The sequence below is a fragment of the Calonectris borealis genome, chromosome W (assembly GCF_964195595.1).
Source record: "Calonectris borealis chromosome W, bCalBor7.hap1.2, whole genome shotgun sequence".
Taxonomy (NCBI): Eukaryota; Metazoa; Chordata; class Aves; order Procellariiformes; family Procellariidae; genus Calonectris; species Calonectris borealis.
This window is the reverse complement of record NC_134351.1, coordinates 25,794,092-25,820,213: the sequence shown is the minus strand read 5'-3', so window position 1 is coordinate 25,820,213 and position 26,122 is coordinate 25,794,092. Positions and strand designations below refer to the sequence as shown.

Below are 26,122 nucleotides of genomic sequence, written 5' to 3'. Positions count from 1 at the left end.
TCCAGCTCCAGAGCTGCTGAGCCACCATGTCCTACATGCCCCCTTACCTTCCCCCGCTCCTGCCCAGCCTGGGCTCCTCTTTCCTCTCCACTGCCAAGAAATGATTCTCCAACCTCCTTTTCTCCAGAAGATTGAGTTTCCCACTGCTGGGTTTGCTGTGTAATAAATGTGGTTCCCCACCGTCACCTTTCAACTGGTCCCTGCCAGAGCGGGGACTCAGCCCGGAGAGCTGCATGCCTGGTGAGCTGCTGCTTGCTGGCCCGTGCACCTGCGTGCTGGGGTGCTGGCTTTTGCTAGAGAAACTGTTAAATGAGCAAATACAGCAAATGGAAATTTGCATTAGAAGCATCTGCAGAAATTGCAGAGGTTTTGTTATGTGCTTGGAAAAAAAAACAAACAAACAACGTGGCTTTGGGCAAAACAGGCAAAGCAAGCAAATACTCATGGGAAATTGCAATTCAAGTGAGAAAAAGTTGGTTTTCTGGCTAGATTTTTCGCACTAAAATAGCTCTGGTTCCTGCCTGGCAGCAGGGCTCATCTCTGAGAAGAAATGGGGTTTTGCAGGGCAAAAGCAGCCAAGCTGTGAGGTCTCTGTGCTGGCACTGGGAGCCTCTGCCTGTGTCCTGGCCGTGCCACAGAGTCCTCAGGGACCTTGGCCGGGTCCCTCCTCTCTCTCTGTTTTTCCACCTGTAGCCAAACAGCACCACCCTCGAGACTGTTGGTGCTTCAGGGCAGGAACCGTCCCTTGCCACTTAACTCTGGTGCCTGTCTCTGCGTGGGTCTGGCCTTGGGTGAGGCTGCCAGGCACGCGGGCAGGAGCAGCAACAATTATTTTAATGACCAATAAGATGAGGAGCAGCAGGGGAGGGCAGGTGGCTTCGCTCCCTGGCAGGACCGAGACGGGGAGCATGATGCCTGGTGATAATATTGGCACTGGCACAAGCCAAACCAAAGGCTACGGCCAGCAGATCTCATGCTTTTCAAAGAGCAGGCTGACTGCCAGGGGGTCGGAGGGGCTCTCGTCCTGCATCCCGTCATCGCCACTGTCCCCAGAGATGGGATGGCTGCGCTTCCTGGGGGTACCTGAGCTGCGGTGCAGAGGGGGCTCTGGCCGGGAGCTTAGCTCTCCTAGGCTGCTGGAAAGGGCTGGGGGGGAGCGGGAGGTAAATGGGGGGGGGTGTCTTAGGGCAGCTCTGGACCCAGGGTGGCCAGATCCAGCCTCACTGCATGCAGCCCTGGGAGAAGAGGACTGGCCCTGTCCCCCAGCAGCTCCCAGGACATGTGTGGGGGTGCAACCACTGCGGCTCGGACCCTGTCCCCCCCAGGCTGAGTTTGGACCAGAGCATGAAACCATGTGGGAGTCCCTGTCCTAACGTTAGCTCTAGGATGCTTCAGTTCCTGGTGACACCCGCCAACTCCCAGGGCTGTGGTGAGGAATATTTAGTGGGAAGTGAATTTGGGATCAGTAGGGAGAGTTGGCTCTTGGTTTGCAGGCAGCTCCCAAGCTGCTTGGGGCCCATGTGCCAGCACTGCCCCGGGATGTGGCATTGTCACCTACCTCAGGTCCCAGCTGTCACCCACTCCCCGAGCTGCCACTTGCAATGGCAGCTAATACACAGGCGGGGTGGCAGCAGAGGAGCCATGCTGCGGGCACGGTGGGGGACAGCAGGGATGCACAGAGGAGGCAGAGCAGAGAGCGAGCATGGGAAAAAGAGGAGCAGGAGAAAAGAAGCGGAGTGAATGATAATGATGATGTAATTAGCACTTAGCGCTCCTCACCCAGAGCTTTCAAAGGAAGGTCACCTTCATTATCTCTGTTTTACAGGCAGGGAAACTGAGGCACGGGGAGGCAGAGAGAGCGATTTGCTCAAGGTGACCCAGGAGGCCTGGGGCTGGGCTGGGAGCAGGGCCTGGGGCTGGTACGTCCGTGCTCTGCTGCCGCAGTATGCCAGGTCTGTCTCTCGCTTCCAGCTCTCCCAGCCCAAACCCAGTGCCGCAAATTCAACAGTGAGGCCGTGGGTGCCTTCTCTGCCCAACTCCGGGCAACCCATTTTCAGGGCCCCCACCCTCCCCAGCATCCCTGCCCTTGAGAGGCATTTGAGGCCAGGCTGGTCCAGCTGCACCCCAAAATCTGCTCGTGACATCCCTCCCAGCTGCATCTGCCTTACCCTCCAGCCCTGCAAAGGCTCATGTCCTGCTGTGAACCCGAGGCCATCTGGGCTCCTGCAACAGCCATGTTGGGTAATGAAATATGTTTTGCTGTTTTTTTTCCTCTGGCTGGTACAGCTCCTCCTTTATTTAGGTTTAAATGGATGCCATCTGGCTAACGAGCCCATAGTCATGTTCTAGACTAAAAGGCAATCCTCTGCATGTTACCAATACGGCACTGGAGATTAGAGAGGTTTAAACAGTTTTGAAGGTGTAATTTGCTTTTCATGCATGGTGCTATTTACCTCCTGGAGGGTGGGCCGGCATCCCCATCGTGGTCCCCAGCAGCTCCCTTCCAGCTCTGGTCTCCTCTACTGGCCCCAGCTGCAAGAGGAGAGCTCAGGCATCTCTGAGCCTGGCAGGGCTGTGCAGGGCATCCTCGCGGTTGTTGCTGCCATTTGTCCACTCCCAGGAAGGCTCATTGGAGCAAGGAGGATGTTCCCTGTTTATCCCTAAAGCCCGGCACGTCTCCACCCGCCTGCCTTTAGCAGGGACACAGTTCTTGCAGCTGGAGTGGGCTCAGGTTTGGGCTGGTTTTGCTTTCTAGCAAGCCAAAGGGAGGGAATATTTGTGTGCGTGGTGTGATAGCCATGCAGAGCTCCCCACCGCACGCACTGACTCGCTTGCAGTGTGTAAAACTCCCTCCGCAGTCCCCTCCTCTGCCCAAGCACTTGAACAGGTGCCAGCTGCAGCAGGAGCCTTGCCGCTCAGTCCCACCAGCAACCTCCTGCCTCTGCGGCCCTGTTTTATTTTATTGCAGAATAATAAACCAGAGTGAGGTTGCTATTTGGAAAGTGAAAGCTTAGCTGCGCGGGTAGCCAGCTGCAAGCAAAAGGGCAAGTTTGCCCTCCTACTGCCATCCTGCCAGCCCAGCTGTCGTTTCACCTTCCTGGGTCGCCTGAAGCATCAGTGGTCTGCTTGCCTGTGCTCTCTGGGCAACCTCGGGGTGCTCGTGCTGTGGCTGTCCCCCTCCCTGCACCTCCCTGCACCTCTAGCATCCCCAGGGATGTGGCACGGCTCACCAGGATAGAGCAACCTCTGCCGCTCTCCCAGCCCAGAGAGATGGGGGGCGACTGTGGCCCATCGGGGTGTCAATAGCAGGTGGCTGAGGCAGCATGCAGCACCTATCAGTCACTGCGAAGACACCGATGAGGGTTATGCTGTCCCTGGCATGCCCAGAAGCGCTGCTGCTGTTGCATTGGGCCGGTGGACTGCACGGTGCTCGGTGCTAGCGCCAGAAGGGGCCATGCTGGAGCAGCAGCAGCTACTGCCTGTGCTGGAATCTGCATCTCGCACATCCTAAGCACTGGCTGCTGCTGTGAAGCGCCTGGGTGTGCTCCCATCTCTTCAGAGGACCTTGCAACCTGCTTGCAGGCAGCGTCTGCTCCTGGGATGATGCTGCAGCTCCTGAAGAGAGCCCAGCACTAGGGTTTGACTTTCTTAAGGGAGAAGTTGAAAATGAGATGAGGAAAACGCAGCGTTTGTGCAAGGCGTATCATCGCCTCTGGGCACCTGGTTGTGTTGGCAGCTCCCATGGAAAGTGCCACAGGCCATTGAACGATGAAGTGTTCACTGGCAAAACACCTTGTTTTGCAGCGATTTCCCCTGTGGCTGAGCTGAAGTCTTGCTTCGTGGCCATCTCCTTGCAGTCCTGTCATGCCCTTTGGCTGCCCAGGAGGGACCGGCTCTCACGTGCTGCCAGGTCTCCTGGGGGCAAACCCTGACTGCTTCTGCCTGTGTTTGCTTCCACAGATGGTTAACCCCATCCCATCAGCCTGCTGTGTGGTGCTCGCTGCAGTGGTGGTGGTGTATGCTCAGAAACACAGCCAGCAGGGTGAGTCTCTTCCCACCTCTCCCACCTTGGGGGTCCCAAAAAATGTGGGTGCTGCTCCTCTGGCCTCTATCCTGGGGCAAGCTGGGTGCGCTCTCCGGGCTTGCTTGATATTACATTTCTGGAGGTCATCACTTTTCTCCTCTCCGTGACGCATGCGTCCCCTCCTGCCCACTGCTGCAGGATTTGGGTGTTCTGCGTCCCCCCAGCACCTGCTGGTCCCCCTCGCCCTGCCCACACCCTGCATGTCCCAGGGTGCCCCTACAGCCAGGGCACTGCTTCCCAGCCCTTCATCCCCCCCTTTTCTTCACGCTGCCCTGTGCAACCCACCCATGAAGGGACGGGTGGGTGGGAAGAAGCAGCAGCCTGACAGCCCCAAGCCCCGACACCCTACCCCATGACCATGATGGGTGCCTCATCCTTGGGGTGACTTTGTCCCCATTGCCACCACCCATCTGTACTCACCACTAGCTCATGCCTCTCCAGGTTAGCAGAGGATTTGGGGCTTAGCTTAGCGATGGCTTTAGAGAGATTAAATTTTCGAGACACCGGCGGCGTTGGGAGCTGAAGGACCCTGTGTGATCCTGGGTCCAGGTGGGAGCAGGAAGGTTATGGGGCGGCTGGTTGGATCCTGCTGTGGGGTCACCTATGGCAGACCTTCAAAAGTGGGACAGAATGGGGGACCCCCAAAACTCACTGGCTTTCCTGGTAGTCGGCCTGGCTGTAGTTGCTTTCGGTGGATTATAGAGGGGAATTTTGCTGATTAACTCCGGTGAGGACATCTGTGTGTCTGTGGGCTCTATGGGATTGAGGAACCCAGCCAGAGCGCCCCGTTGAGCTGCCCTAAATCCAGCTGGGTGGGTTTACATTGCTGGAAGCTGCCAGCTTGGACACGAAGCAGCTGGGGTTCAGTGACATGTCCCCATCGCATGGGGACAGCAACTCTCCAGACGCAGAGGGAGCCTACTGGGTGGCGTTGCAGGAGCATTCCCATCACCTTCCCAGGGTGCCTGCTCGAAGAGTTTGGTTGCTGAGCTGTTTGCTGCTCGCAGTGGTGCGATGCTTTCTGCAGAGAAGTGATGGTGCTTGGTCCTGCTGTGCTTGCAGGACCCATGCCTGGGAAGCCTTGAAGGACCCAGTGTCAAGGCTGCCAGAGCATCCCTTGGATGCACCGTGCTGCTTCCCTCCAAGCTGCAGGGATGACAACCTGTCCTGGTTTCGGCTGGGATAGAGTTAAATTTCTTCCTAGTGCTGTGTTTTGGATTTAGTATGAGAAGAATGCTGATAACACACTGATGTTTTCAGTTGTTGCTAAGTAGTCTACTAGTCAAGGACATCCAGCTTCATGCTCTGGAAGAAGCTGGGAGGGAGCACAGCCAGGACAGCTAGCCCAGATGGCCAACGGGGTATTCCATACCATGTGATGTCATGCTCAGTATATGAATGGTAGGCGTGTTCCAGGAAGTAGCGATCACTACTTGGTTATCGGTCAGCGCGGGTGGTGAGCAATTGCATTGTGCATCACTCATTTTGTATATTCTATCATTATCATTATTTTCCCTTTTCTGTTCTATTAAACTGCCTTTATCTCAATTCTTACCCTTCCGATTCTCTCCCCATCCCACTGCGGGGTGGGGGGAGTGAGTGAGCAGCTGCGTGGAATTTGGCTGCTTGCCAGGTTAAACCACGACAGTCCTTTTTGGCGCCCAACGTGGGGATCAAAGGGTTGAGATAACGAAAGAGCTGACCAAAGCGTGTTAAGGCAAAACTGGTTATAAGCATTCATTATATTGATTGGTCACAATGTTGATATATTGGCTGTCAAATTTGTGGGGCTGGCTCTCAATGTTGGGTTATGTAATACCTTGCTTGCACTATATGTTACCTGTTGTGCTGTTTATCGTTATTCGGAACTGGGTGTGGTGGTGCATTCCCCCCCGCTTCTTTTCCTCTGGGCTACGATACGATCTCAGAACCTTCTGTTAAGCTTTAGCCATTGTGTATGAGTGGGGCGGTTAAGCGTCCCTTGGCCGTACCAAGCACTCTTGCATGGCTAAGGTGGGGAACAACACTGATCATACCAGGGACACTAGCTACATGATCAAGGTAGGGAACAGAAACAAGAGATAATTCGTCATCTCTGACAGCTCTGAAGCTTTCCCTACCTGGATCATAGCTCAAGTGGAACAATACCATTGTTACCGTGAAACAATACCATAATTACTACCCTGGACCACCTCGGATAGTAGCCAAAATGGAAATTTACTGATGACTAAAGCCAATCATCTTGCAAACCTATAAACAGCAGTACCAAGTGAGACCCTTTGAGCTCTCCTGGACCGCAGCGGGCTGCATCCAGAACCTCCCTCTGAGTGGGACGCTTCTCAGAGTCCGCAAACTCGAATTTGCGATACTCGGAGGATCCCCGAGATTTTGGGCTGAGACGCTCCTCGGGGCTCAACTCTTCGCCCGTTGGGAAATGCCAAAGCATTTAACATGAGTATTTCACGGTACTCAAGGGGAATTTTTAACAGGTATACCTTTATAAATTAACTAACTCTAGGCCTTTCATTTAGCTTTGGTACCATATCCATATGCATATATATATATATGTATTGATTGATCTAGATCTTTTGTGCGCTTACAGTTATAATCTGTAGTTATATATGTATTAATTGATCTAGATCTTTTTGCGTGCTTATCTATATAGTTACTAACAAGTATAACCTGTAGTTAAGTTGTTTTAATCTTTGTAGCATTTGTAGCAACTTGACTAATTCTTTGTGCAAGCTGTCAAATTGATCAATGCTTAAGCATTGTAAGACTCTAAGTTGCTGCTAAAAACCCCTTAACCCTTTAGTCATAAACCGTTGCCCAGGTCTGAGACTAAGGGTAGATCCAGCCACACCTAGGCTCCTTTCTGAGAAGGAGTTTAGAAAGCAAAGGGATCTACCTCCCAACGGGAGGTCCTTCCTATCCCTTTCTGTATTAGACATAAACTGTTGTCCAAGTCTGAGACTAAGATTGGGTCCAGTTGGATCTCTTCTGAACCTAGTGACTCAACGGGAGGGTCCCCCTTTTAAATTTTTTACCTTTTAACCCTTTTTACCTTTTACCTTTTTACCCTTTTACCTTTTAACCCTTTTACTCTTAATCTCTGTACAAATTATTCCAACACAATTCTAATACGATTTTCGCCTGTGTAACTTAATCCATGTAATAAGTGATAGAGTGAACGTTGCCATCAAATTCTGTTAAGTCACGTTTCTATAAATTCCTATTAAAATCACCCTTTGCCAATACCTTGACAGTGATTCTTTACGCGGCCTTAAAACCACCCGTTCGTGACACTGGGTCAAGGTTATAATTTTGCTGCTCTTTTATGAGGCGATAAAATCATTGATCGTAAGTCTAATCTGGTAACTGTACTCGGCACTGACGTCGTCTCCGTACCTCGGGAACCACCTCTTAGAAACTATTAGTAATAACACTTTTTTCTCCTCAGAGAATGAATTTATGGGGGACACAGGATGGGACACTTTCTCCCAATTGTTCATCTTGCCTTCCATATCGTCAGAAACTCCTTTGTCTTCTATACTCTTCACGAAGACGTCCACAATATTCCCTGAGAATTTTGAATATCCTTGGGATGTTCAAACAAGCGTGTTCATATTGCTATGTCTCCTGAACGTGGTTCAGGTCTTAGGGTTAAACAACTATTTAGGAATACCATCCAGAGATCAACCCCGGCAACAGACATGGTGGCTACTCAAACCCCCACGACAACCACTGTGGCTACTCTAACCCCCGTGACAGTCACTGCAGTTACTCCAAACCCTGCGACAGGCACTGTGGCTACTCAAACCTTGGCAACACTCACTGCAGTTACTCCAACCCCCGTCACAGGCAATGCAACCACTCAAAACCCAGCAACAGTCACTACAGTTATTCCAACCCCCTTCACAGGCACTGCAGCCACTCAAACCCCGGCAACAGTCACTACAGTTATTCCAAACCCCATCACAGTCACTGCAGCCACTCAAACTCCGGCAACAGGCAGTACTGTTACTCCAACCCCCATGACAAGCACTGCAGCTACCCAAACCCCAGCAACAGGCACTACAGCTGAACCAGAGGACCAACCCATGCTGGTATCCGTCGCCCCTGTACAGAAGAGGAAATCTTGGAAGCGAAAGTCGGGTCGTTTAGAAAGGGATGATGGAAAAGCAGGGCCATCACGAGGAGGCAAGCAGGAAGAGGCAGAACTCATAAAAGAGATGGAAACCACCCAGTCCCTATCCCTGAATGTGTTGCGTGATATGCGGAAAGATTTCAGCTGTCATCCAGGTGAGCATATTGTTACCTGGCTGCTCCGATGCTGGGATAATGGGGCTGGTAGCCTGAAATTAGAGGGGAAGGAAGCCAAACAGCTGGGATCCCTTTCTAGGGAAGGGGGCATTGACAAAGCAATTGGAAAAGGGGCACAGGCCCTCAGCCTCTGGAGGCGACTGCTGTCAGGCGTGAAGGAAAGGTATCCCTTCAAGGAAGATGTTATATATCGCCCAGGCAAGTGGACCACTATGGAGAGAGGTATCCAGTACCTGAGAGAATTAGCCATGCTGGAGGTGGTTTATAGTTACCTGGACAACGACCAAATGCCCAAAGATCCAGATGAAGTCCAGTGCACGCGACCCATGTGGCGGAAGGTGGTACAGAGCTGTTGTGGTTTAACCTGGCAGGCAGCCAAATACCACGTAGCCGCTCACTCACTCCCCCCACCGGCGGGGCGGGGAGAGAATCGGAAGGGTAAGAGTGAGAAAAACTCGTGGGTTGAGATAAAGACAGTTTAATAGAACAGAAAAGGGAAAATAATAATGATAATGATAGAATATACAAAATGAGTGATGCACAATGCAATTGCTCACCACCCGCGCTGACCGATAACCAAGTAGCGATCGGTACTTCCTGGATCACGCCTACCATTCATATACTGACCATGTCATCACATGGTATGGAATACCCCATTAGCCAGCTGCTGGCTGTCCTGATTATGTTCCCTCCCATCTTTTCTACCTAGCTCAGTTAGTAGGCATTGGAGCTGTCCTTGGACTAGGAGGGTACATGAGCATCTACGTGACGTACTTTTACAACCCGGTTCTCTACTCGGGCAGCAATATCTTGCCACAACGCGGCAGACCAGATGGATTTACATCTGCGCTGCCAGTTGTTCTGCTTCCACTGCTGCAACCACCCCCACAGGGCATTTGCCACCATCCATGAGTCAGTATAGAGATAAAGTACTGGCCATTTTTCTCGTTCAGCAATATCCAAAGCCAGCTGGATGGCTTTCACCTCTGCAAATTGGCTCGACTCACCTTCTCCTTCAGCAGTGTCTGCGACTTGGCATATAGGACTCCATACAGCAGCCTTCAACCTCCGATGCTTTCCCACAAGGCGACAGGACCCATCAGTGAACAGGGCATATTGCTTCTCATTTTCTGGTAGTTTATTATACAGTGGGGCCTCTTCAGCATGCGTCACCTCCTCCTCTGGGGATATTCCAAAATCTTTGCCTTCTGGCCAGTCCGTGATCACTTCCAAGATGCCTGGGCGACTGGGGTTTCCTATTCAGGCCCGTTGTGTGATCAGTGCGACCCGCTTACTCCACGTAGCATCGGTTGCATGATGCGTAGAGGGGACCCTCCCTTTGAACATCCAGCCCAGCACGGGCAGTCGGGGTGCCAGGAGGAGCTGTGCTTCAGTACCAACCACTTCCGAAGCAGCTCGAACCCCTTCATATGCTGCCAATATCTCCTTCTCAGTTGGAGTGTAGTGGGCCTCGGATCCTCTGTATCCCCGACTCCAGAACCCTAAGGGTCGACCTCGAGTCTCCCCTGGTGCTTTCTGCCAGAGGCTCCAGGTAGGGCCGTTCTCCCCGGCTGTGGTGTAGAGCACATTCTTTACATCTTGTCCTGCCTGGACTGGCCCAAGGGCTACTGCATGAATTATCTCCTGTTTATTTTGCTCAAAGGCTTGTTGTTGCTCAGGGCCCCGTTTGCAATTGTTCTTCTTCCGGGTCACTTGATAGAGAAGGCTTATGATCTGACTATAATCTGGAATATGCATTCTACAAAAACCCACAACGCCTAAGAAAGCTTGTGTTTTCCTTTTGCTAGTTGGTGGGGACATGGCTGTTATTTTATTGATCACATCCATTGGGATCTGACGATGTCCATCTTGCCATTTTATTCCTAAAAACTGGATCTCCTGTGCAGGTCCCTTGACCTTACTTTGTTTTATGGCAAAACCAGCCTTCAGAAGGATTTTGACTATTCTCTCCCCTTTCTCAAAAACTTCTTCTGCTGTGTTGCCCCATACGATGATGTCATCAATGTATTTCAGGTGTTCTGGAGCCTCACCCTGTTCCAGTGCGGTGTGGATCAGTCCATGGCAAATGGTAGGGCTGTGTTTCCACCCCTGGGGCAGTCGGTTCCAGGTGTACTGGACGCCCCTCCAAGTGAAAGCAAACTGTGGCCTGCACTCTGCCGCCAAAGGGATGGAGAAGAAGGCATTAGCAATGTCAATTGTGGCGTACCACTTGGCTGCCTTTGACTCCAGTTCGTATTGGAGTTCTAGCATGTCCGGCACAGCAGTACTCAGTGGTGGCGTGACTTCGTTCAGGCCACGATAGTCTACTGTTAGTCTCCACTCTTCATTGGACTTTGGCACTTGCCATATGGGACTGTTGAAGGGTGAGCGAGTCTTGCTGATCACTCCTTGGCTCTCCAGTCGATGAATCAGCTCATGGATGGGGATCAGGGAATCTCGGTTGGTGCGATATTGCCGCCGGTGTGCTGTTGTAGTGGCGATTGGTACCTGTTGTTCTTCAGTCCTCAGCAACCCCACAACAGAATGGTCCTCCGAGAGACCAGGCAAGGTGGACAGCTGTTTAATTTCCTCTGTCTCCAGGGCAGCTATACCAAAAGCCCACCGGTACCCTTTTGGGTCCTCAAAATACCTTCTCATGAGGTAGTCTATGCCAAGGATGCACGGAGCCTCTGGGCCAGTCACAATGGGGTGCTTCTGCCACTCGTTCCTGGTTAGGCTCACTTCGGCCTCCAATACAGTTAACTCTTGGGATCCCCCTGTCACTCCAGAAATACAAATGGGTTCTGCCCCTTCATAGCTTGATGGCATCAGGGTACACTGTGCCCCGGTGTCTACGAGAGCCTTATACTCCTGTGGCTATGATGTGCCAGGCCATCGAATCCACACAGTCCAGTAAACCCGGTTCTTCCTTTCCTTCACCTGGCTGGAGGCAGGGCCTCTCTAGTTCTGGTCATAGTATCCGTTTCTCACTTCTTGCAAACGCGACTCAAGAATTACAATCCAAAGTAAGATCAGCCCTTCTACTCTGTCTGGGGAACTGTTCACTGGAAACTGGACCATCGTGAGACAGGTTTTTCCTGAAAACTGGAGCAGCATTTTTCCTGGGAGAACATCCTTGTGCGATTGTCCTTCCTTGCAACTCACGTACACGTGCCTCTAGGGTCAAGGTAGGTTTTCCATGCCACTGCCTCATTTCCTCTCTGTGGTCACGCAGGTAAAACCACAGGGTGCCCCGTGGTGTGTACTTTCTATATCCTGTCTCTTGAGCAGAAGAACGCTGACTCCTAATGGCTGAGATACTGGTCCGTACAGGTGGAGAATAAGACATATCCTCTTTGAGTTGCTGGACCTCCCGGGACAGTTTCTCCACAGCCGAGACAAGGGAGGAGGAGACAGTTTCTTCGTATTCCCGGAGATTGCTAACCACAACAACAACCGTTGGTGCTTCTTCCTCTTTCCAGCACAGTACTGCCAACGAACTGGCATACGACGCTGGTGCACTCCGTACCAACTTCCGCCACATGGGTCGCGTGCACTGGACATCATCTGGATCTTTGGGTGTTCGGACATCGTCCAGGTCACTATAAACTACCTCCAGCACGCATAGTTCTCTCAGGTACTGGATACCTCTCTCCATAGTGGTCCATTTGCTTGGGCAATATATAACATCTTCCTTGAAGGGATACCTTTCCTTCACGCCTGACAGCAGTCGCCTCCAGAGGCTGAGGACCTGTGTCCCTTTTCCAATTGCTTTGTCAATGCCCCCTTCCCTAGAAAGGGATCCCAGCTGTTTGGTTTCCTTCCCCTCTAATTCCAGGCTACTGACCCCATTATTCCAGCATCAGAGCAGCCAGGTAACAATATGCTTGCCTGGACGACAGCTGAAATCTTTCCGCATATCTTGCAACTCATTCAGGGATAGGGACTGGGTGGTTTCCATCTCGTTTATGAGTTCTGCCTCTTCCTGCTTGCCTCCTCGTGATGGCCCTGCTTTTCCATCATCCCTTTCTAAACGACCCGACTTTCGCTTCCAAGATTTATTCTTCTGTACAGGGGCGATGGATACCAGCAAGGGTTGGTCCTCTGGTTCAGCTGTAGTGCCTGCTGCTGGGGTTTGGGTAGCTGCAGTGCCTGTGACGGGGGTTAGAGTAACTGCAGTGACTGTTGCCGGGGTTGGAGTAGCCACAGGGGTTGTCGTGGGGGTTGAAGTAGCCGCAGTGCCTGTCGTGGGGTTTTGAGCAGCCACCGTGTCTGTTGCCGGGGTTGATCTCCCGCTGCCCGCCGCCCCTGGGATCCGCCGTTCCGCCTGCCCCGACGAGGCACTGCCGTTCGCCCTCCCTCTTTTCTTGTTGCTGAGGGTTGATCTCTGGACAGTATTCCTGAATAGTTGTTTAACCCTAAACAAGGCCTGAACCACATTCAGGAGACATAGCAATATGAACATGCTTGTTTGAACATCCCAAGGATATTCAAAATTCTCAGGGAATATTGTGGACATCTTCGTGAAGAGGATAGAAGAAAAAGGAGTTTCTGGAGATATGGAAGGGAAGATGAACAAGTGGGAGAAAGTGTCCCTTCCTGTCTCCCCCTTAAATTCATTCTCCGAGGAGAAAAAAGTGTAATTACTTATAGTTTCTAAGAGGTGGTTCCCGAGGTACGGAGACAACGTCAGTGCCGAGTACAGATACCAGATTAGACTTATGAGCAATGATCTTATCACCTCATAAAACAGCAGCAAAATTATAATCTTGGCCCAGTTCGGACTAATGATAAACAGCACAAAAGGGAACACATACTGCAAGCAAGGTATTACATGACCCAACATTGAGAGTCAGCCCCATAACTTTGACAGCCAATAAATCAACATTGTGACCAATCAATATAATGAATGCTTATAACAATCTTGCCTTAACACACTTTGGTCAGATCTATTGTTATCTCAACCCTTCGAGCCCCACGTTGGGCACCAAAAAGGACTGTCGTGGTTTAACCTGGCAGGCAGCCAAATACCACGCAGCCGCTCACTCACTCCCCCCCCACCCCAGTGGGATGGGGAGAGAATCAGAAGGGTAAGAGTGAGAAAAACTCATGGGTTGAGATAAAGACAGTTTAATAGAACAGAAAAAGGGAAAAGGATAATGAGTGATGCACAATGCAATTGCTCATCACCCGCGCTGACCGATAACCAAGTAGCGATTGCTACTTCCTGGATCACGCCTACCATTCATATACTAAGCATGATGTCACATGGTATGGAATACCCCATTAGCCAGCTGGGCTGGCTGTCCTGATTATGTTCCCTCCCATCTTTTGTACCTAGCTCAGTCAGTAAGCATGGGAGCTGTCTTTGGACTAGGAGGGCACTTAGCAACAACTGAAAACATCAGTGTGTTATCAGCATTCTCCTCATACTAAAACCAAAACACAGCACTAGGAAGAAATTTAACCCTATACCAGCCAAAACAAGGACAGGAGCGCACCAGCGTCGTATGCCTATTTGTTGGCAGTACTGTGCTGAAAAGAGGAAGAAGCACCAACGGTGGATGACGTGGTTAATAGACTCCGTGAATACGAAGAAACTGTCTCCTCCTCCCTTGTCTCGGCTGTGTAGAAACTGTCCCGGAAGGCCCAGCAACTCAAGGAGGATATGTCCTATTCTCCACCTGTACGGACCAGTATCTCAGCCATTAGGAGTCAGCGTTCTTCTGCTCAAGAGAGAGGATATAGAAAGTACACACCCCGGGGCACCCTGTGGTTTTACCTGCGTGACCATGGAGAGGACGTGAGGCAGTGGGATGGAAAACCTACCTTGACCCTTTGGCGGCAGAGTGCAGGCCACAGTTTGCTTTCACTTGGAGGGGCGTCCAGTACACCTGGAATTGACGGGAGATATTTCATGCAGTAGCCCTTGGGCCAGTCCAGGCAGGACAAGATGTAAAGAATGTGCTCTACACCGCAGCCGGGGAGAACGGCCCTACCTGGAGCCTCTGGCAGAAAGCACCAGGGGAGACTCGAGGTCGACCCTTAGGATTCTGGAGTCGGGCATACAGAGGATCCGAGGCCCGCTACACTCCAACTGAGAAGGAGATATTGGCAGCATATGAAGGGGTTCGAGCTGCTTCGGAAGTGGTTGGTACTGAAGCACAGCTCCTCCTGGCACCCCGACTGCACGTGCTGGGCTGGATGTTCAAAGGGAGAGTTCCCTCTACACATGATGCAACCGATGCTACGTGGAGTAAGTGGGTCATGCTGATAACACAACGGGCCCGAATAGGAAACCCCAGTCGCCCAGGCATCTTGGAAGTGATCCTGAACTGGCCAGAAGGCAAGGATTTTGGAATATCCCCAGAGGAGGAGGTGACGCGTGCTGAAGAGGCCCCACTGTATAAAAAACTACCAGAAAATGAGAAGCAATATGCCCTGTTCACGGATGGGTCCTGTCGTCTTGTGGGAAAGCATCAGAGGTGGAAAGCTGCTGTATGGAGTCCTATATGCCAAGTTGCAGAAACTGCTGAAGGAGAAGGTGAATCGAGCCAGTTTGCAGAGGTGAAAGCCCTCCAGCTGGCCTTGGACATTGCTGAATGAGAAAAATGGCCAGTACTTTATCTCTACACTGACTCATGGATGGTGGCAAATACCCTGTGGGGGTGGTTGCAGCAGTGGAAGCAGAACAACTGGCAGCGCAGATGTAAACCCATCTGGGCTGCCGCATTGTGGCAAGATATTGCTGCCCGAGTAGAGAACCTGGTTGTAGAAGTACGTCACGTAGATGCTCACGTACCCAAGAGTCGGGCCACTGAAGAACACCAAAACAACCAGCAGGTGGACCAGGCTACTAAGATTGAAGTGGCTCAGGTGGATCTGGACTGGCAACATAAGGGTGAATTATTTATAGCTCAGTGGGCCCATGACACCTCGGGCCATCAAGGAAGAGATGCAACATATAGATGGGCTCATGATCGAGGGGTGGACTTGACCATGGACGCTATTGCACAGGTTATCCATGAATGTGAAACGTGCGCTGCAATCAAGCAAGCCAAGCGAGTAAAGCCTCTCTGGTATTGAGGACGATGGCTGAAATATAAATATGGGGAGGCCTGGCAGATTGATTATATCACACTCCCACAAACCCGCCAAGGCAAGCACTATATGCTCACCATGGTGGAAGTAACCACAGGATGGCTGGAAACATATCCTGTGCCCCATGCCACTGCCCGGAACACCATCCTGGGCCTTGAAAAGCAAGTCCTATGGCGACATGGCACCCCAGAAAGAATTGAGTCAGACAACGGGACTCATTTCCGAAACACCCTCATAGACACCTGGGCCAAAGAACACGGCATTGAGTGGGTATATCACATCCCCTACCATGCACCAGCCTCCGGGAAAATCGAACGATACAATGGACTGCTAAAGAGTACACTGAGGGCAATGGGCAGTGGGACATTCAAGCATTGGGATACACATTTAGCAAAGGCCACCTGGTTAGTCAACACCAGGGGATCTATCAATCGAGCTGGCCCTGCCCAATCAAAACCCTTACGTACTGTAGATGGTGATAAAATCCCTGTCGTGCACATAAGAAATATGCTTGGGGAGACAGTCTGGGTTACTCCTGCCTCTGGCAAGGGAAAACCCATTCATGGGATTGCTTTTGCTCAAGGACCTGGGTGCACTTGGTGGGTAATGCAAAAGGCTGGGCAAGTCCGGTGTGTACCTCAAGGGGATTTGATTTTGGGTGAAAAAAGCCAATGAACTGAATCGTATGATGTCAATTGTTACATGATTTTGTATATCATTATTTCTATGGTTGCTATCAATGGCATAGCAGTAAAAATCACCCAGATTAATGAAGAATGAACTCCGATGAAGCTAAGCAAAGTGCAACGATCATAGAACCAGATGAGCGCAGCAATAATGGAATCAGAACTGGCTTCGGGATGCAACAGACCAACACCACACACCATCTCTCCTGCCCTGAAAGACTGTTATGACAGATGGAGCCCAAAGTCATGGACTAATTGAACTCAATGGACATTTTAGAGGGATGGCCCATATACTAAGGGAATGATATATGTTTATATATAAATATATATATAAAGACAAGAAAGGTGGTGATGATTAATTGGAATGTGTTAGAAACTGTGAACCTAAGCATGACCTAAATAGTATAGAATAAGGGGTGGATACTGTCCTGGTTTCGGCTGGGATAGAGTTAAATTTCTTCCTAGTGCTGTGTTTTGGATTTAGTATGAGAAGAATATTGATAACACACTGATGTTTTCAGTTGTTGCTAAGTACCCTGCTAGTCAAGGACATCCAGCTTCCATGCTCTGGAAGAAGCTGGGAGGGAGCACAGCCAGGACAGCTAGCCCAGCTGGCCAACGGGGTATTCCATACCATGTGACGTCATGCTCAGTATATGAATGGTAGGTGTGATCCAGGAAGTAGCAATCGCTGCTTGGTTATTGGTCAGCGCGGGTGGTGAGCAATTGCATTGTGCATCACTCATTTTGTATATTCTATAATTATCATCATTATTATTGTCATTATTATTATTATTTTCCCTTTTCTGTTCTATTAAACTGTCTTTATCTCAACCCACGAGTTTTTCTCACTCTTACCCTTCCGATTCTCTCCCCATCCCACTTGGGGCAGGGGAGTGAGAGAGCGGCTGCGTGGTATTTGGCTGCCTGCCAGGTTAAACCTCAACACAGCACAGACCTGTCGCACAGGCAGATGCACAAGAGACATAAGTGCCAGGTACTTCAGGGTTGCGTGCACTTGAAATGTGTTGTATATAGAGAGAAACAAACGGCTGCTCCCCACCAGTGCTGGCCAGGGCCACACGTTTTGCTGCTGGCAGCAGCGCACTGACGCAGAGAGCATGTCCCTGGGTAAGGCCCCTGGCCAGGCAGGCTGCAGTGACTCTCACCTTCTGCTCCGTGATCCGGCAGGATTCAGGTATTTGGCAACGTAGCCTCCCCGTCCCCGCATCCCTCCTCCTTCCCTTGCCTGCCTGCATCTGGCAGGGAGACCTCTGGGGCACCAGCTCGAAACCGGAGCTGCCGAGACCTGATTGCATCAACAGGCACCAGGATGGGGTGCGTGGAGTGAGGCAGGGTTCTCCCCGTCTGCAGGAGCCAGAGAGGTTGCTCTGCTCTGGGGGACATAAAATGGAGAGAGGGAGAAAATTGGGTATAAGAGCTAGAGGAAAGCTAGTAGAGTAGTTCCAGGACTGTTCTCAATCTGTTCCCTAGAGGCACCATGTGTCCCTCCTGGGCACCTCTCTGAAACACCGAGGTGATGCTCTGGGCACAGGCTTTGGAGCAGCAAGTCTCTTGCCCGCCCCGCTGTGCCTGGCTTGGAGACGCTGCACACATGCAGGTGAAGTTGGGAAGCGTCTGCCCCACGTTGGAGACCTGAGGGATGTTCTCCATCCCCCCTGCCCAGAGCTCACCCCCTGCCCTGCTGCAGCATCCCCTTGCCAGCCAACCCTGGGGCTCGTCCCCCACCAGCCAGGCACTCGGGCTGGGAAAGTGCAGCAGGAATGGGGTGGGAGGATGGATTAATCCCACTGGTGGCAGGGACCGGGTGGAGCGGGGGGAAGATGCTGGCATAGAGTCCATTTATCATGCACTTGAGGCATGCTCGACTTTAATAGCTCATGAAGCACTTTAAGAGATGCATTAGCACTGAATACTTGAGTGAGGAGGATATGACCAGCTGTTAAGTGAGCACAAGCACGGTGCAGCAAGGCCGGCCACCCGCTCCTGGCTCTCACATGCACCCTGGTGATTACTGGAGCATCCTGCAAAGTGCCACATGAATTAATAAAAACAGCATTGGACTTGGTGGAGGTGAGGCTGCTCATGCGTTAACCCCTCTGCTGTTCATCTTTGGTCCTTCTCCTTGGAGCTGGGAGAGCAAAGGGTGCATTTGTCCCAGATGCGGGAGCCCAGGGTGCTCCCCAAGGTCGGGGAGAGGGAGGGGGTCAGAGGTAAGCGGATTTGGGTACCCTCCTTCCCTCTGGTCGCTGAGCTCCCTTGTTTTGCATCCGTGGCAGGTTGCTAAAGTAACACCGGCACCACCCCGCTGGGCACCGCTGCTTCCAGCTACCCATGGGGGTGGGCACCGTGCGGGGGAAGACCAGAGCCATCACTCAGGGCAGCCCTGGGGGGATGCTCAGAGGGTGGCACTAATGTGCTGGCTCAGGCAGTGGGTTTTGGGTGTCCTGCTGCAGGGATGGGGTAGAGGGGCAGTGAAAAAGAGTTAGTGAGGGGCTCTCCCATGGCACAGTTCCTTGTGTCACCCCAACGACGGGGCATGGGCATGGGGCAGAGTGCCTGGCTGCAGGTGGGGGATGCCACCCCCCAGGAGAAACATCCTTGTTTTCCCGGGTTGTGTCTTCACCCCCAGAATAGCTCAAGCCATTGACCGGGGATTGCTCCCAGCCCACCTCCACCGTGGGGTCTTTGGCTCCGGCATTGCTGCTGTTTTGGGGCAGCCGGGTTGGACCGTGGGTGCCGCTGGAGCCACCAGCGCTGCCGCCGGCCAGGAGTTGCACAGTGCGCTCACTGCTAATCCTATTGCTGCTAAACCAATCATCCCGCGCCGCTCAACCCCTCATGCTGGGTGGCTCTGGCAGGCTCTGGTGGCGCGCTCACCTGGCTTCCGCTGGGCCAGCATAGGTGGGATTTCTGCCACTCGCTGCTGCTGCGTTGAACGCACACCCTTTCCCAGCCTGGCTGGGGCAGCAGGCACAGGGTGGTTTCGAGCAGCCACCGTGGTGCTCTTGAATTTAGCAAAGGAAATGGGGACATGCTGGGTAAAACTGGAATGAGGGGAAAAAAGAGGTGAGGTTCGCAGGGGTTAGCTGCCAGAGTAGCTTGGTGTAGGGTGGTGCTTGGCCTTCCTGTTGGACTTGCCGAGTAAGTGGTCCGGGGATGTGATTTGCAGCAGGAGCAGAAAGGGGAGCCTGGTCTGGTCATGGCTGGGCCCCGGGTGATGGGGGACTGGGGAGCAACGTGCCTCCCAGATGCTTTGTTGGGGTCCCTCTGGTGAATGGATAAGCACTAAAAGTAAACAAGCAGGAGTTTCAGATGGGGCTGCGGGATGGGGGGGCAGCCTTCCTCCAGAGACGGGCATTGCCGCAGGCAGCTGGGGGCTGTCCCCACCCGCAGAGCTCCCAGCCGGCGCAGAGAGATGGACAGGAGCTGCAAGAAGAAATGAGAGGGGACAGAGGAGGTAAAAAAATGGCTGGACGGCCAGGCCCAAAGAGTTGTGGTGAACGGAGTTAAATCCAGTTGGCGGCCGGTCACGAGCGGTGTTCCCCAGGGCTCAGTACTGGGGCCAGTTCTGTTTAATATCTTTATCAACAATCTGGATGAGGGGATCAAGTCCACCCTCAGGAAGTTTGCGGATGACACCAAGTTGGGCGGGAGTGTTGATCTGCTCGAGGGTAGGAAGGGTCTACAGAGGGATCTGGACAGGCTGGATCGATGGGCTGAGGCCAATTGTATGAGGTTTAACAAGGCCAAGTGCCGGGTCCTGCACTTGGGTCACAACAACCCCATGCAACGCTACAGGCTTGGGGAAGAGTGGCTGGAAAGCTGCCCAGAGGAAAAGGACCTGGGGGTGCTGGTCGACAGCCGGCTGAATATGAGCCGGCAGTGTGCCCAGGTGGCCAAGAAGGCCAATAGCATCCTGTCTTGTGTCACAAATAGCATGGCCAGCAGGACTAGGGACTCGGCACTGGTGAGGCCACACCTCGAATCCTGTGTTCAGTTTTGGGTCCCTCACTACAAGAAAGACATTGAGGTGCTGGAGCGTGTCCAAAGAAGGGCAACGAAGCTGGTGAAGGGCCTGGAGAAAAAGTCTTATGAGGAGCGGCTGAGGGAACTGGGGTCGTTTAGCCTGGAGAAGAGGAGGCTGAGGGGAGACCTTATCGCGTTCTACAACTACCCGAAAAGAGGTTGTAGTGAGGTGGGTGTTGGTCTCTTTTCCCAAGTAGCAAGTGATAGGACGAGAGGAAACGGCCTCAAGTTGCGCCAGCCGAGGTTTAGATTGGACATTAGGAAAAATTTCTTTACTGAAAGAGTGGTTTGTCCTGGTTTCGGCTGGGATAGGGTTAAATTTCTTCCTAGTGCTGTGTTTTGGATTTAGTATGAGGAGAATGTTGATAACACACTGATGTTTTCAGTTGTTGCTAAGTGCCCTCCTAGTCCAAGGACAGCTCCAATGCCTACTGACTGAGCTAGGTACACAAGATGGGAGGGAACATAATCAGGACAGCCAGCCCAGCTGGCTAATGGGGTATTCCATACCATGTGACATCATGCTCAGTATATGAACGGTAGGCGTGATCCAGGAAGTACCGATCGCTACTTGGTTATCGGTCAGCGTGGGTGGTGAGCAATTGCATTGTGCATCACTCATTTTGTATATTCTATCATTATTTATTATTATTATTTTCCCTTTTTCTGTTCTATTAAACTGTCTTTATCTCAACCCACGATTTTTTCTCACTCTTACCCTTCCGATTCTCTCCCCATCCCACTGGGGGGCGGGGGGAGTGAGCGAGCAGCTACGTGGTATTTGGCTGCCTGCCAGATTAAACCACGACAGTCCTTTTTGGCGCCCAACGTGGGGCTCGAAGGGTTGAGATAACGATAGATCTGACCAAAGTGTGTTAAGGCAAAATTGTTATAAGCATTCATTATATTGTTTGGTCACAATGTTGATGTATTGGCTGTCAAAGTTGTGGGGCTGACTCTCAATGTTGGGTCATGTAATACCTTGCTTGCAGTATGTGTTCCCTTTTGTGCTGTTTATCATTAGTCCGAAATGGGCCAAGATTATCATTTTGCTGCTGTTTTATGAGGTGATAAGATCATTGCTCGTAAGTCTAATCTGGTATCTGTACTCGGCACTGCCATCATTTCTGTACCTCGGGAACCACCTCTTAGAAATTATTAGTAATTGCACTTTTTTTCTCCTCGGAGAATGAATTTAAGGGGGAGACAGGAAGGGACACTTTCTCCCACTTGTTCATCTTCCCTTCCATATTGTCAGAAACTCCTTTTTCTTCTATCCTCTTCATGAAGACGTCCACAACATTCCCTGAGAATTTTGAATATCCTTGGGATGTTCAAACAAGCATGTTCATAGTGCTATGTCTCCTGAATGTGGTTCAGGCCTTGTTTAGGGTTAAACAACTATTCAGGAATACTGTCCAGAGATCAACCCTCAGCAACAAGAAAAGAGGGAGGGCGAACGGCAGTGCCTCGTCGGTGCAGGCGGAGCGGCGAGACTCGGGGGCGGCGGGCAGCGGGAGATCAACCCCGGCAACAGACACAGTAGCTACTCAAAACCCCACGACAGGCACTGCGGCTATTTCAACCCCCACGACAACCCCTGTGGCTACTCCAACCCCGGCAACAGTCACTGCAGTTACTCTAACCCCCGTCACAGGCACTGCAGCCACTCAAACTCCGGCAACAGGCACTACAGTTACTCCAACCCCCATGACAAGCACTGCAGCTACCCAAACCCCAGCAGCAGGCACTACAGCTGAACCAGAGGACCAACCCTTGCTGGTATCCATCGCCCCTGTACAGAAGAATAAATCTTGGAAGCGAAAGTCGGGTCGTTTAGAAAGGGATGATGGAAAAGCAGGGCCATCACGAGGAGGCAAGCAGGAAGAGGCAGAACTCATAAACGAGATGGAAACCACCCAGTCCCTATCCCTGAATGAGTTGCAAGATATGCGGAAAGATTTCAGCTGTCGTCCAGGCAAGCATATTGTTACCTGGCTGCTCTGATGCTGGAATAATGGGGTCAGTAGCCTGGAATTAGAGGGGAAGGAAACCAAACAGCTGGGATCCCTTTCTAGGGAAGGGGGCATTGACAAAGCAATTGGAAAAGGGACACAGGTCCTCAGCCTCTGGAGGCGACTGCTGTCAGGCGTGAAGGAAAGGTATCCCTTCAAGGAAGATGTTATATATTGCCCAAGCAAATGGACCACTATGGAGAGAGGTATCCAGTACCTGAGAGAACTATGCGTGCTGGAGGTAGTTTATAGTGACCTGGACGATGTCCGAACACCCAAAGATCCAGATGATGTCCAGTGCACGCGACCCATGTGGCGGAAGTTGGTACGGAGTGCACCAGCGTCGTATGCCAGTTCGTTGGCAGTACTGTGCTGGAAAGAGGAAGAAGCACCAACGGTTGTTGTTGTGGTTAGCAATCTCCGGGAATACGAAGAAACTGTCTCCTCCTCCCTTGTCTCGGCTGTGGAGAAACTGTCCCGGGAGGTCCAGCAACTCGAAGACGATCGATAGGTCCTATTCTCCACGTGTACGGACCAGTATCTCAGCCATTAAGAGTCAGCGTTCTTCTGCTCAGGAGAGAGGATATAGAAAGTACACACCACGGGGCACCCTGTGGTTTTACCTGTGTGACCATGGAGAGGACATGAGGCAGTGGGATGGAAAACCTACCTTCATCCTAGAGGCACGTGTACGTGAGTTGCAAGGAAAAACAATCACACAAGGGGGTTCTCCCAGGAAAAATGCTGCTCCAGTTTTCAGGAAAAACCTGTCTCACGACGGTCCAGTTTCCAGTGAATAGTTCCCCAGACAGAGTAGAAGGGTAGATCTTACTTTGGATTGTAACGAAGGAATTCTTAACTCATGTTTGCAAGAAGTGAGAAGCGGATACTATGACCAGAACTAGGGGGGCCCTGCCTCCAGCCAGGTGGAGGAAAGGGACAACCAGGTTTACTGGACTGTGTGGATTCAATGGCCTGGCACATCAGAGCCACAGGAGTATAAGGCTCTCGTAGACACTGGTGCACCCTGATGCCATCAAGCTATAGAGGGGCAGAACCCATTTGTATTTCTGGAGTGACAGGGGGATCCCAAGAGTTAACTGTATTGGAGGCCAAAGTGAGCCTAACCGGGAATGAGTGGCAGAAGCACCCCATTGTGACTGGCCCAGAGGCTCCGTGCATCCTTGGCATAGACTACCTCAGGAGAGGGTATTTCAAGGACCCAAAAGGGTACTGGTGGGCTTTTGGTATATCTGCCCTGGAGACAGAGGAAACTAAACAGCTGTCCACCTTGCCCAGTCTCTCAGAGGACTCTTCTGTTGTGGGGTTGTTGAGGCCTGAAGAACAAAAGGTACCAATCCCTACCACAACAGTGCACCGGCGACAATATCGCACCAACTGAGATTCCCTGAGCCCTACCATTTGCAATGGACTGATCCACACTGCACTGGAACAGGGTGAGGCTCCAGAACACCTGCAATACATTGATGACATCATCGTATGGGGCAACACAGCAGAAGAATTTTTTGAGAAAGGGGAGAGAATAGTCCAAATCCTTCTGAAGGCTGGTTTTGCCATAAACCAAAGTAAGGTCAAGGGACCTGCACAGGAGATCCAGTTTTTAGGAATAAAATGGCAAGATGGACGTCGTCAGATCCCAATGGATGTGATCAATAAAATAACAGCCATGTCCCCACCAACTAGCAAAAGGGAAACGCAAGCTTTCTTAGGCGTTGTGGGCTTTTGGAGAATGAATATTCCAGACTACAGCCTGATTGTAAGCCCCCTCTATCAAGTGATTCGGAAGAACGATGTCAAATGGGGCCCTGAGCAACAACAAGCCTTTGAACAAATTAAATGGGAGATAGTTCAGGCAGTAGCCCTTGGGCCAGTCCGGGCAGGACAAGATGTAAAGAATGCGCTCTACACCGCAGCCGGGGTGAATGGCCCTACCTGGAGCCTCTGGCAGAAAGCACCAGGGGAGACTCGATGTCGACCCTTAGGGTTGTGGAGTCGGGGATACAAAGGATCGGAGGCCCACTACACTCCAACTGAGAAGGAGATATTGGCAGCATATGAAGGGGTTCAAGCTGCTTCGGAAGTGGTTGGTACTGAAGCACAGCTCCTCCTGGCACCCCGACTGCCCGTGCTGGGCTGGATGTTCAAAGGGAGGGTCCCCTCTACACATCATGCAACCGACGCTACGTGGAGTAAGTGGGTCGCACTGATCACACAACGGGCCCGAATAGGAAACCCCAGTCGCCCAGGCATCTTGGAAGTGATCACGAACTGGCCAGAAGGCAAAGATTTTGACATATCCCCAGAGGAGGAGGTGACGTGTGCTGAAGAGGTCCCACTGTATAATAAACTACCAGAAAATGAGAAGCAATATGCCCTGTTCACTGATGGGTCCTGTCGCCTTGTGGGAAAGCATCGGAGGTTGAAGGCTGCTGTATGGAGTCCTATACGCCAAGTCGCAGAAACTGCTGAAGGAGAAGGTGAATCGAGCCAGTTTGCAGAGGTGAAAGCCATCCAGCTGGCCTTGGCCATTGCCGAACGAGAAAAATGGCCAGTACTTTATCTCTATACTGACTCATGGATGGTGGCAAATACCCTGTGGGGGTGGCTGCAGCAGTGGAAGCAGAACAACTGGCAGCGCAGAGGTAAACCCATCTGGTCTGCCGCGTTGTGGCAAGATATTGCTGCCCGGGTAGAGAACCTGGCTGTAAAAGTACGTCATGTAGATGCTCACATACTGTCGTGGTTTAACCTGGCAGGCAGCCAAATACCACGCAGCCGCTCACTCACTCCCCCCACCCCCCGTGGGACGGGGAGAGAATCGGAAGGGTAAGAGTGAGAAAAACTCGTGGGTTGAGATAAAGACAGTTTAATAGAACAGGGAAAAAGAAGGGAAAATAATAATGATAATGATAATGATAAAATATACAAAATGAGTGATGCACAATGCAATTGCTCACCACCCGCGCTGACCGATAACCAAGTAGCGATCGGTACTTCCTGGATCACGCCTACCCTTCATATACTGAGCATGATGTCACATGGTATGGAGTACCCCATTAGCCAGCTGGGCTGGCTGTCCTGATTATGTTCCCTCCCATCTTGTGTACCTAGCTCAGTCAGTAGGCACAGGAGCTGTCCTTGGACTAGGAGGGCACTTAGCAACAACTGAAAACATCAGTGTGTTATCAACATTCTTCTCATACTAAATCCAAAACACAGCACTAGGAAGAAATTTAACCCTATCCCAGCTGAAACCAGGACAGTATCCACCCCTTATTCCATACCATTTACGTCATGCTTAGGTCTCACATCTTTTTTAATACATTTCAATTAACCACCACTATCTTTCTTTATATATACACACATATATATATACGCACGCACAGATATCATTCCCTCGGTCTATGGACTATCCCTCTAAAATGTCCACTGAGTTCATTTAGTCCATGACTTTGGGCTCCATCTGTTATAACAGTCTTTCAGGGCCGAAGAGATGGTGTGCGGTGTTGGGCCGTTGCATCCTGAAGCCAGTTCTCATTTCGGTACTGCTGCGCTCGTCCAGTTCTATCATCGTTGCACTTCGCTCGGTTTCATTGGAGTTAGTTCATTCTTCACTAATCTGGGTGATTTTCACTGCTATACCACTGCTATATCATAGAAATAATGATATACAATATCATGTAACAGTTGACATCAAAATTCAGTTAATTGGCTATTTTCACCCAAAATCAAATCCCCTTGAGGTACACACCGGACCTCCCCATCCTTTCGCATCACCCACCAAGTGTATCCAGGTCCTTGAGCAAAAGCAATCCCACGGATGGGTTTTCCCTTGCCAGAGG

At 51.4% G+C, this 26,122-nt stretch overlaps 1 pseudogene; it reads left to right on the top strand.

The window, feature by feature from the left end:
* Positions 1 to 26,122, top strand: part of LOC142075088 (ciliary neurotrophic factor receptor subunit alpha-like) — a 202,409-nt pseudogene that overhangs the window by 69,868 nt on the left and 106,419 nt on the right.